The sequence below is a fragment of the Syzygium oleosum genome, unplaced genomic scaffold, assembly GCF_021117445.2.
Source record: "Syzygium oleosum isolate NSW1041296 unplaced genomic scaffold, Sole_v2.1 Sole_v2.05, whole genome shotgun sequence".
NCBI classification, from domain to species: domain Eukaryota; kingdom Viridiplantae; phylum Streptophyta; class Magnoliopsida; order Myrtales; family Myrtaceae; genus Syzygium; species Syzygium oleosum.
Window position 1 is genome coordinate 1926369 of NW_026607489.1, and position 13391 is coordinate 1939759.

Sequence of the window (13391 nt, forward strand, 5' to 3'; positions counted from 1 at the left end):
CTGAACTTAGCGTAAAGTGCATGTTCTCTTAAGGTCCGTAGAACTTTTTCCAAGTGTAACTCGTGCTCGGTGGAACTCTTCGAATATACCAGGATATCATCTATGAGCACGATTATAAACTAATCTTGAAATTCCTTGAATACTCTATTCATCAAATCCATGAAGGCTGCAGGGGCGTTAGTTAATTCGAACGGCATTACTGTAAACTCATAGTGCTATATCTCGTCCTAAATGCCGTTTTTGGTATATCCTCCTTCTTAATCCTCAGTTGGTGATAACCCGTCCTCAAGTCGATCTTAGAAAATGTCGATGCTCCTTGCAGCTGATCAAACAGGTCGTCTATCCTTGGTAGTGGGTACTTATTCTTAATGGTCACCTGATTTAACTGTATGTAGTCGATGCACAACCTTAAAGACCCATCCTTCTTTCTCACAAATAATACTGGCGCTCCCCATGGAGACGCACTCAGGTGAATAAAGCCCTTATCTAACAACTCCTGCATTTGAACCTTTAGTTCCTTCAACTCTGACATCGACATCCTATAGGGCGCCTTCGAGATTGGTTTTGTATCGGGGGCCAACTCGACCACAAACTCCACTTCTCTATCAGGTGGCAATCCCGGCAATTCCTAAGGGAAGACATCGGGGAAATTGCGTACCACGGCTATATCTTCTAGCCTCGGCTCTCCAGCCGTCCAATCAACTACATCCGCCAGAAATCCTTGGCACCCTTCGTTTAACAGCTTAGTCACCTCAAGTGACGAAATCCAAGAGATCGAGGTTCCTCCTCGGTTTCCCACAAACTCGAATCTAGGATGTCCAACCGGATTGAATTGGTTCACCCTGTTACTATAGTCCATTATGGCTTTCTGTTTAACTAACTAGTCAATACCAACAATCACATCAAAGTCATACATAGCTAAAACCGCCAAATCTATCCTTCCTTCCCTATCACCAATCACTACCTTACAATCAGGGCATCCAAACGCAATCAACACTTTATCATTCAACGGTGTAGTCACACACAACATAACTTCAATCGTTTTCGGCTCAATTCCAGACAATCTAACGAATTGCTCAGATATAAACGAATGCAACGCCCCCGGATCAAATAAAGCATATACAGCATGATCACAGAGAGAGACCGTACCTGTGACCACGCCAGGCGTGTCCTCAGCTTCCCTCCTCGCCATGGCATACACTCGTCCTTAGGCTAGCGGCCTATTCTGATTGGCCGGCTGGATAGCTTCCAATTGATTTCCATTCCAGGGCGGCAGTGGCAATAGTGCATGTGACCTAGCCTGCCTATTGTTGGGGCAGTCCTTCATCTGATGGCCCCTTCCACCACATCTAAAACACGATCCGCCCCTATTTGGGCAAGGTCCATTTCCATGTCTTCCCCCTACATAGCCTACACGGGGCGTTCTGAAAGCGGTTCAGTTTCCCAATATTGCTTTGGATTGGAGGGACAAAACGATTATTCTCCATCATAGGTCTCTTCCCGAAACGACAGTTGTCCCAAGCCGGGGCCTGCCGCGATCTAGAGGCGGCAGCCCTCTCCATCATATCACGCTCAATTGCCTGAGCTCGGTCATATATCTCATGGTAACCCCTCAGGTTCAGCGATATCATTTGACTGCGAATGTCCGACTTCAACCCATCTCGGAACCTCCTGGTTTTGTCCATTGGGTCCTCTACCATCCTTGGGGCAAACTTGGACAGTTTTGCGAACTCGGCCTCATACTGATCCACTGACATCTGACCCTGGCGAAGTCTCATGAATTCCGTCAACTTTTGTTCTTGGGCACTTTCCGAGAAATACTTGCTATTGAAGGTCTCAGTAAAAACAGTTCAAGTTGGGGCAGTACCAGTGGGAAACACTTGACCCATGGTGGCACTCCGCCAATCGCTTGCATTTTCCTGAAGCTGGTAGACTGCCAGGGTTACTTTCTTCTCTTCAGTGCATCCCAGCACCTCGAAAGTTTTCTCTAACTCTTCTACCCATCGAGGTGCAGCCTCAGTATTACCTCTTCCATCAAACCTAGGAGGTTTCAGCTTCAAAAACTCCTCAACTAGTTTAGTCATCGGCCTGTTTGCCTGTACTTGGCCCTGAGCGGGGTGCCCACCTTTCCCGTCATTCCCATTGTTTCCATGGTTTCCATTATTCCCATTGGCTCCGTTAGTGGCGGCAACAACGACCTCAGTAGCAGCAGCAACAGTAGCATTCCATTCTTCAGTCTGTCTAGCCATTAAAATCCCGACTTCTTGTAGTGCCCTCAAAATTCCATCCACCCGGGGATCCTCCATAACACCAGCTTGCGGGGCCACGTGACCTCAACCTCAACCTCGACCTCTTCCTCGGCTACTCATTTACACGGGATCTCACACTCTCTCACCTGCTATAATTCCACGCAGGAATTAGAGACCTAGGCCAACTATACCAGTCTAAAGCCCTAGACAGTGAATCACAACAACAATTCACTAAGCAGACAGCCAATCATAAACAACATCCAGTCACAACCAACAGAGTTTGTGCACTTACCTCAGGTCCTAACGTACCTGCACCTCACATATTATTGCATAAAATCACTCAGTAATTCCAATCACGCAGTTTGGGGTACGCATGGCACACGAGTCTCCCTAATTGGCTACCCCAAAGTCATCGCTCCTTATCACTCCAGGCTTCGACCAACTTGGATCGAGCTGACCTTGCTCTGATACCAAATCAATCGGGGATGTCACGCCCCGAACCCCGACGGGCTCGCGACACCCCTACTGCGGTCGTATCGAACGCAACATCCTAGGACGCGTCGCTAACCCAAACAAAACACGCGAAGACAAACGCAAGCGGAAGTGGAAATCAAACAACCAAGACAATAAACAATGACAAAAGGGTAGTATTTGAAGAAAATCAATAAACCCATATCATTAGCTTGAGACCATAAAATTCATACATTAGGCTTCTAGGGTTAGTATCCACCTTCATCATAAAAAAGGGATAGGTGGCCGGGTAAACTACGGAATACATAAAAAGGGCCCTACCAAAAAGCTTCTAGGCCCCAGCACCCAAATCCTCCTACGGTGCCCAATCCGAATTGAACCCTGAAGACTCTAACTCAGTATCGGAGTTGATCTCGATCGGTTCGTCCTCGTGCTCGGACACCATAGGCTCCTCCTCGGACTCGGGCTCGGGTTTTGGTACGGGCACGGGTTTTGGTACCGGCTCGGGTCCTGGTACGGGCTCGGGTCCTGGACCAAGGTTATCCGGTGGATCGTCGGGATCCGTCACCTCGCCATCGAGAGTATACTTGTCCCAGGGCTCCCAGTTCACTGCATCCTCACTACCATGTTGTAGCCCCTCAAAACCACGGATTGACCCAATAGTCTCCAACCCGACACGATGAGACCAAGCCAAATAGGTATGGCGCTGCAGGTCCTCTAAACCCTCATCTACCCATACCGTAGTAAGGTGCCTAATGTAAGTCTGATCCGGACCTACTGGATACTCGGTCTCCTCATGCACTGTATGCACGGGGACCCCAAAATGCCTAGCTGGCGACATGCTCAAGGTCGGGGATCTGAAAAGGTTTGCACTACAGCAATGAGAATAAATCTCAATATGCAGACAACCTAAGCCCCACCTAGGCCAATGCGTACCCAGACAAGCCTAACAGGCGATCTAGCAACCCACACATTCGTATCCACACAAACGTACTTACCTTGCCTTAACACCCGTGCCAACTCTGCATATTAGTTAAATCGCCAGGAAGCAAAATAACTCAAGAATGTAACATAAACACTTAAGCACCATAATCACGTACAATCACCCAATTCAACCACACATATTTCGCATGCGTGGTCGAGTAACTATCCACAACCCGCGTCAACACGCATCAGGTCCAATCTCATAGCCCGCGTCAATACGCCTCAGGCTTAGCCCTCCGATCAATCCGAGCTCCATCCCGCGTAATCACGCCTCAGGACATTTCTCTCGACCCGCGTAACCACGCCTCATGTCATATCTTGCCTTTCTAGCCACACCCGTGTAACCACGCCTCAGGTTGGCAGCCCTCCGATCAATCCGGCCTTAGTCCCGCGTAATCACGCCTCAGGACATTCCTCATGCACATACACCATAACACAATTCGCCATTCTAACACGTCGTACAAATCCAATTCAAATCACAAACTCACCACACTAGCCCACTAATCCGACATTCAAGTTGGCACATACGAACATCAATTTCATCCACAAACGCCACGACATTCCGGTCATTGAACCCACATAATTCAGCCACCCAATCACCACAATTTAATCTACCAATTAATCACATTCACATAACAATCCTATTCCAAGCTTCGCCACTAAACCGATACTATTCACACTCTCAACAAGTCTAAATAATACCCATTATACTAGGTAGGGTTTAGGAAGTCACTTACCTAAATTTGGCCCGGGAAAATCGGCAAGGGGCCAAAATGGCCTGGGTGAACAGTAATGGACTCGGCGGGGTATGGGCATAGCGGTGAGCGGTGCGAGCGGCCGGCGAACGGCGAGCGGCTGGGGAGCTTGGCCAGGTGAGCGGCGAGTACTCGGCCACGGCCGGGACAGTGGCTCATGACCGGCTAGTGGCTGGGCCACGGCCGGGACAGCGGTCGAGACCGGCGAGCCAGGCGACGACGGCTAGGTGGCGGAGGCTCGGCCACGCCGGGACAGTCCGGCCAAGGCTGAGCTGGGGTGGCCCGGGCTGTCCAGGCGAGCATGGCGGCTGCTAGTGGCGGCGGAGCTGCTGGGGGAGCTGGGTGGTGGCGGGCGGAGCAGCGTCGGCCGGGATGGCAGCGTGTGGCAGTTGGGCGAACGGCGGAGCCGAAAACAGGGAGGCGTCGGGGGAGAAGAAAAAATAGAGTAAGGCACCGGGGAAAAGAAAAATAGGGGGAGGGGATGGTCGCGCTGTGGCCGGAGGCAGCATGGCGGCATCGCTGGCGGCCGAGCGACGGAGTACGGGCCGACAAGCGGCTGGGCAGCACCGAACCGCATCGGCGACCTGCTGCTGCGAGCGATAGAGAGGAGAAGAATAACCGGGTCGAGGGGGGGGGGGAAAGGCGGCTGGACGGATGGTGGCCCTGGCGCCGACGGCGGACGGACGACGGCAAGCGGCGGTCAGCGTCGACTGGGGGGGGCGAGCTACGAGTGGCGGTCGGCAAGCAGCAAGCAAAAGAGAGCAGAAACAGCCGTGGGAAGGAGAAGAAGAGAAGAAGAAGATGCAGAGAAGAAGAAAGAAGAAAAAGAAAAAGGAGGAGAGAGAGAGAGGTCTGCATGGGGGGAAGGGGGAGGGGACGTGCGCAGCAGGCGAGGGAGGGGACGCGTGCGTAGGGGGGGCGCGGCAAAGAGAGAGAGAGAGAGAGAGAGAGAGAGAGAGAGAGAGAGAGAGAGAGAGTCAAATTGCACTCAAGTGCGATCCAACGGCCACTAAAAATCCCAATTCAAATAAAAGAAAAGGCCAACAGACACTGAGTAAAATAAACCCAGAGGGAGGTTTATTGGTCAAAATCCGCATCCGGTCCAAATTTTCACTTTTCACTAATCCCGGGCAATATTGACGCTAGCCACAATAATATCGACACCGTCCAATTAAATTCGTTACGAAACTCCGAGAAATTCTACACCAAAGTTCGGGCTCTAAATAATGGCTAAATTCGATCGAGTGCGAATCTAGCGAATCGCAAATTTAAAATAACCCAATAGTGATCAGTTTAAGACGAGATTTTACTCTAAGCACACTGACAAAGTACACGCTTTATAAATCCCAAAAATGGGTTGAAATTCGGAATGTCACAATGCGCATGGCCTATTAGCGCAAAATCGCATTGAACAACAAACTTTATGGGAAGTGTAATGTGATTGGTGAAAATCATAATTCACGAAAGGAATTATTGGTCCACAGAAGTTTCAAACTTCACCAATGATTTCATGAATTGTATTTCATTCTTTCTAGGGCTGGTTCATAGCCTAACAAGCACCAGTTCCGATGCATTATGCTCCAATAACCCAGCATTATTCTATTTTTTTCTTTTCAAAACTTTTTGAAATATGTGGGGGATTATTGGATATTTCAGCAGTTTTGAAATATTTGTTATAATTTATGATTGCCATAAAGTCATCATTTTGTAACGGTTTTGCAACGGCCATATAACGGTCACTTTTTTAATAATTACCAATTGTTTTATAACGTTCTTAACAGCTCTCTTTCTTGTACCTATAAATTATTACTTTGAGCATAAGTGGAAAGTGATATATATGCATATCAAAACAAGAATATTCTTTGTTCTTTCTTTAATCTATCTTTCCTTTCTTTGCTGGGATATGCACATAACGTTGTTCATGTTTTTTCTAATATTCAGTGCGGAGTATAGAAAAAGAACTGTTGTATCTTGGGAGGATAGCCGCTAGAGCTTTACGCATCGAGTTTCATACTCCGAGGGACGGAACTATCCTTAGGGACAGTGACTAGCATGCCTCAAACATTGATATTATTTTCTCATCTTTTTCAATAGATTTCCAACAATTATTCTTATTTTTCATGTTATCTAACAATTTTTCCAACAATATAGAAGCGGTGTTTGCTTTAAATACAATGCTTGTATAATGCTTTAGCACAATACCTTGCATACACAACCTGCAATGGTAAGAATCTAGGAACCGAGGTGCCCCAGCTTGAATTCCAAGGATACAAAATTTTGAGGTGCTACACTTTCCATCAAACCTGTCATTTTTGAATTCTTCTTTAGTTAACTTGAATCTACTTCGACTATAACCCAGCTTTGACACCCATTTGGATCGCAAACAAAGATCGAATTCAAACTAACAGGAAAAAAAATTAAACATCAGATTTACATCTTTTGTTAGTCTGACCTATGTTCACGTAAAAAGCATTATAAGATTTCTTTATGGATTGAAACGTACAACGCAGATGGCATATTATACCAGAACCTGTCAAAATCTCTGATTGCTTTAGTGCTTATCTCATAGTATCTTTACAAAGGAACTCTCAGAGAAGCCTTAAACACCTCTCTAGACGGTCAAAACATATAATGAAAACGATGGTAAAAGAACACTAGAAATGCCATAACTTGTGTACGGCGCTCACTTTGATGCCATAAGTTTTTTTTGATAACTTTAGTGCTAAAATTTTTGAAAAACGATCACTTAAGTGCCAACTCCGGTGCCGTACATAATTTTTCGCCGGAAATCTGATGTGGCATTTTTTTTTATTAATTTCTGAAGCTGACGTGGCTCGCCGGAGATTGGAACTTAAGTGATCGTTTTTCAAAAAAATTAGCACTTAAGTGATAGTTTTTTAAAATTTTTAGCACTTAAATGATCGTTTTTAAAAAATTTTAGCACTGAAGTGATCCAAAAAAAAACTTTTGGCACTTAAGTGATCGTTTTTCCTCCGATTTGGCACTTAAGTGAGCCGGCGAAAACTTTTGGCACTAAAGTGAGCGTCGTACGTAAGTTATGGCACTTATAGTGTCATTTTGCCTGGAAACGATATTAGAGTTGGTTTCTTTGATATGCCCGAGCGTGTGGCCTTAGCTGGCCAGATTTTGGCTTGGAATTCAGCAGCCGGCCTTGTCTGGCTGGGCGTTCGTCAAATTGTGAGTAGCCATTAGCCATTCCCAGCCAGTGGCCAGCAGCCGGGGCACCTGGCCCTAGTTCTCCAATTGCAGTGACGCCTCGGTGGGTGTCCAGGAAGTATTCCTCCGACACCTAAATTCTTTATCTACTTATTTTCACTCCTTTTCTTACATCTCGACAGAAACTCGAGACATACTTTTAGAAACTCGAGACATACTTTTAACAACTGAGAGTGACTTTTTTATATGATCTAAAAACTTAAATGGACAAAGGGAAAGATAGATATAAAAAACCATACTCAAAGTTTTGCATAAGTCCTCGATAGTCTACTCAAGTAATACCCTCCATATCCTAGTAACATTTTTCAATCAGGTATTAGATTTAACTAATGTTGTTTTCGAAGCATACTTGCACAGGCAATTAAAGCATAGTTCGCAGCACACTGTGACCTTAACATGATTGCAGATTTTATTGTGTACCATATATATACAACTTATCCCAGAAAAAGGAAAATAAACGTGTAATTCCCTCACCAAATAATAGTCTATATTTCCTACTACATTGTTACCCAAACTAACACATCAGCATGCTTAATGACTACCATTAAACACAAAAAGTAAATCATGAAAGTTGACATGATCACGCATGCTCCATAGTGAAACTATCGACTAATAAACTATCCATATATTAGAATCGTCTTCATCTTATTTGTAGAAACATACTTCACCACCTAAGTGGGAATATGGTAGAGAGGCACTACAGATGCCAAGCCTGAGCATTTCTCCATATCTAGAGGAGTGTCAATGGTATATGTGCTCGGGAAGTCGTGGAGTCGCAAGGACTTCAAGTGGGGTAGCTTTGAGATTCGTCATTCCGATTGCCTCGGCCATGTCAACCGGTTCATCTGCCAATGTCGTGATGTCGAACCCATGCAGAAGAGCGGCAAGGGACAGCGAAATTAGTTGCATGGCTAAATTGATTCCGGGGCACATTCTCCGGCCGCTTCCGAATGGTACCAGCTCGTAATTCTGACCTCGAATGTCGAAATTTTTGTGGGTGGTCAAGAATCTCTCCGGCCGGAATTCGAGAGGGTCCGACCATATGTGCTGGTCACGATGGATCTTCCAAAAGTTAAAGAGGAGACGAGTGCCCTTTGGGACGTGGTAGCCATCCACCGTCCAGTCTTCCATGGACTCATGCGGGACGCCGAGTGGGACCGCCGGGTATAAATGCAAGGTTTCCTTGATGATGGCTTGGATGTGGACCAAATTCTTGAGGTCTGATTCATTTACTTGTTTTCTCTACCGATTTGAGTGTCTAGTTCATGGTCCTTCTTCAGGACTTCACGATGGTTGAGTAACAAGGACAAGGCCCATGTCAAGGAGACTGAGGAAGTGTCTGCGCCAGCCAAGACAAGTCCCTACAAAGTAACGGATTGTCAGCAACTAGAACACGAATGTTGATGCCTTGGTTGTAAACTGTTAGAAACTCCAAACCAAAAACTTAAATAAATAGGTGGAGGGAGATAACAATATGGGATATTTCAACACCCTCTATCATGTGTAAGTCGGATTATGAGTGACGCGTGGAATATGACTAACAATGGTGGACACACATGCAAAAGCGGCAGAACCGGCTCTAATGCCATGTAAAAAGTCAAATCCAAAAGCTTAAATTAATAAGTGGAGGGAGATCACATTTATATAAAGAGAATATAAACCCCATTACCAAGCAATGTGAAATACTTTAACATAAATTACGGATCAGTACTTGTGTTTAATCTTTTGTCAAACAGTTCAATGTATATGCTGGTGACCTTCATTAATCACAGAGACTAAATTTATATCACATGTACAGGGCAATGACATTATCCCTTTTATATTTAATTTTAAAAGGTCAATGATTCATTATACTATCATTCAAAGTACTTTATGAGACACGAACTGATCAGACACACTAGGCAATACTTCTTGCTTCATAGTATACCTTAAGTTCGAAGAACATTTTTCTCCTTTTCATGCAACTGCAAATTTTATAAGAGAAAAATGTTTGGACGCCCGTAGTGTTTGTTATATGCCACCCACAAATAGTTGATTCACAAGATATTAATTGTTCTGTGTGGAAGGAAAGAACCATGTTAAAGATAATTTGTGTAATTAAAATGGTTATACGGATTATGTTGTAGCGTATAAAAGTATCAATTACAATCTTTAACATCCCTTCAAACTGAATGCTATTGTGGTATATTCAAAACCAACTTAGAACATTCACACTTACCAAAAAACTTAAGAGAGTAGAAACCAAAATCTTGAAATTGAGAGTTTTGGAACCAAGCTACAAGAGGTGCTTATTTGGAAATGACTTTTTTTTTAATTTCCTGTAAAAATTCAAATTATTATTCAAATTTCAATTTATATATATAAATCCGCATGTCAATTTATATTTTCACGACCCTCGCCCACGGCCGGCAAGGGCTCACAGTCCCTCGCCCATTGGCCAGAGGGTTACCGGGCCTCCGTTGGTTGCCGGTGGCCCCTGTTGGCCCTCAACAATAACAAAAGAAAAAAAAGTAAAGAAGGAAAAAGAAAAGGAAAATAAAAATATAAAAATTCAAAAAATTTAAAATATTATTAAAAATTATCCACGTCATTGCAATGTGTGCCATGATGGATGGCTAATGTCCACATCAGCGATTTCTGACCAAAATTGATCGAATGGACTTAATTGGTAAAACGTAAAAATGCTTATGATTCAATTGTCACAATTAAAAAGTTTATGACTGAATTGGCAAAAGTGTAATAGGTTTTGAATATTTTGGACAATTTTTCCTAAAAAATTCTTATGCATGTTAGGTGATCATTTAAAGGGCTAAAAAATTGGTTCTTCAAAACTAGGAAAAAGCTTTAGGAAACACATGGCATGCCATACTCCGGGACTATCTATACAAAACAAATCTTAGCTAAATGTTTATACATGTTATGCACACAAAAATCTATTTTTTGAAATTCAAAAATTAGAATCTACCATATCAAATGCTTTTTAATGAGACGGGTAATGATTATGCCAAATAAACTTACCATGCATGTAGCTTTAATGACTGTATCGGCATTGGAACCAGGAAGCTCTTCGGCAGCATCTACAATGGAGAGCAACACGTCCATGAAATCCTGGTCACTGTCCTTGTTATTACCATGTCTCTTGTCAGTGTTTCTTCTGCTTTTGTGCTCATTTAGCCATCCTTGAACCCCACGGTCTGGCTCTTGGGCTGTCTTTCTCATCATCTTCTCGTACCCGTCCAAATCCAACCACCTTAAAATCTGGAACGCGTTGGACACTGTGGACCTCCCTGCCAAATTGAAGAAGTTCCTCAAAGCCTCTCGACCTTTCTCGTCTTGTTCGTCCTCATATCGTTTTCCAACTATCATCCTAAACACCACATTTAGAGTTATGTCACCAAACCATCGCTTCTTGTCCACCAACATCTTCTTTGGTGCACCACTGTAGCTTCCCGTACATCGCTTATATAAGTGGGTTATCGATGGTTGGATCTCCGATTCCCGAATGTGCTTAAGCAATTCCAGCCGGTGATTGGAGAGGAGCTCAGTCATTGTGATCTTGCGCACGTGATGCCAATAAGGGCCGTAGGGAGTGAGGCCAAACATGGCATAGTTGTAGGCCATGACTTTGGAGCTAACTGACTTGGGTCGACTCATAAAGACTCTATCATTCACGGTAAGGCACTGCTTGGCTATCTGCCAATTACTAACTATCAATGCACGATGAACACCCGTCTTGATGTTGAAGATCGACCCGTACTTGTCAGCCATGTTTGCCAGGATTATATGGGGCGGCACCAGGCCTCTTAAGAGATGGAGATGGCCGATCAAAGGCCATGCGCCGACAGCTTTTGGCAAGGAGGTTTTTTTGTGGCCATTGACACTTCCTCTGTTATTCTTTATTAGAGAAGGAAAAAGGCAGTGTTGGGAAAACTCATTTTCCGATCGACATATTCGAAACGTAGTCAATCAATGCGGAAAACATGCCCAATAATTTATAACTTGCATCATCAATCGTACAGGCATATCACATAATGAACATACCCAGTATTGTCACAGATTAAATGCCACTTTGCACTTGAGAGTGATCTTCGATCGTCTTTTGTACCCACTTGCGTTCCGAAGGTAAACCAAAGAAAACGTTACTTTTGAAGAGGTGTGTTATTACACATATGTGAAAAATTGCATTAGTTTTCCAAGGGGGGTCAACTATTTATAATAAGAGGCAAATAACCATCTCGTGGGCCTTTGTGTTTCATGGGCCGGGTTTGGCCCATCTTGGGCGGCCCACCCATTATGCCTTTCATCTCTCACTCACCCATGATGGGTTAAACACAACTCTCTTCTTTGCAAAGTTTATATTGACAAATAATCCGTGCGATTATCATACTACGAGAGCTCGTTGCTATACATCTGTTAGGAATATATAACAGCTCAAATTGGGCATTATTCAGAGTAGAATTAGTATGCAGTTCCCTAGATCAATTAGTCACATTTGTATCTCTCTTGATCTCTTTTAGTATCTCGTATATTATATTCACAATTATGATTTACTCAAAATCATAATTAGTCGATCTGTGAATACAAAAATAGAATGTGACATTATAAAACAAATTGATCTTCCTCTTTCCTTAAACCTCTCCATTTCAGTCTAGCTCACTTTTCTAGAAATGCCCCGTTAGATCGAATTATCATGATCGACAACATTCTAAAACAGCAAACACTGAATAGAAATTTTGAAAATAAGTAAGAGTCGTGAGGGCATTTAATTGAGGAACTATTTTCCTCAAGAGTCTCACACGGCTTAAAAAGTTGAGATCATAACTTTTGCCAACTCTTATCGATCGTCTTACGCATATGTAATATGAAATACATATTACGGTATTCTCTCATTTCCCATAAAGCGTATGTATTTACTCTCAATACCATACAAATGATAGTTCAAACATACTTAATGTCTAACTTGAGTTCATAAATCTACTCTATTCATAAGCATCTATCAGAAATCACATCTGGCATTAAAGACAGATAAAGTGAAATATGTGGGTCATTTCACTATCGGACATAATAATCTATATGTCCTCATCTTAACATTTCGTTAAGGTGACGTCCATGCTTCGAGCTTGAGCTCTTAATTATCACCTAGATAACAAGCTTAAAACAGTCTCATCTCTATTCATCACACAATGACTAGAGGCGATTGCCCATGTGAGTGGGCTAATCTCTCATTTGTCTGACATACATTTTCAATATAATGCACTCAGGATTGACATTCATAAACGTCATACAAACTCATAGGAATTGATAATAACAACTTTATTAATAGTGAACATCCAGGGAAAATTACAATATTTAGTACATCATATTCTACACAGTCCTAAGATCTCACATGACCATGGAAAACTTTTCTAGGAATGGGCGTCGTCATAGGATCTGCTATCATTCTTTGCGTAGATATGTACTGCACGTTCACTTCCTTTCGTGCAATCATGTCCTTGACATAGTTATATTTGATATCTATATATTTGGTCTTTCCATGGTACTTGGGATCCTTAGTATACGCTATTGCTGCTTGGCTATCACAATAGACCAATATTGGGTTTGCAGCAATCTCAGCAACACCTAAGTGATCCAAAAATCTTCCAAGCCAAACAGTTTCTTGTGCCTCTATTGATAGAGCCACGAACTCGGCTTCCAT

General features: G+C 43.5%; 1 pseudogene; it reads right to left on the reverse strand.

Moving 5' to 3' along the window:
- Positions 1-8437: 8437 nt before the first annotated feature.
- On the reverse strand, positions 8438-13391 carry LOC115680842 (cytochrome P450 CYP82D47-like; annotated as a pseudogene).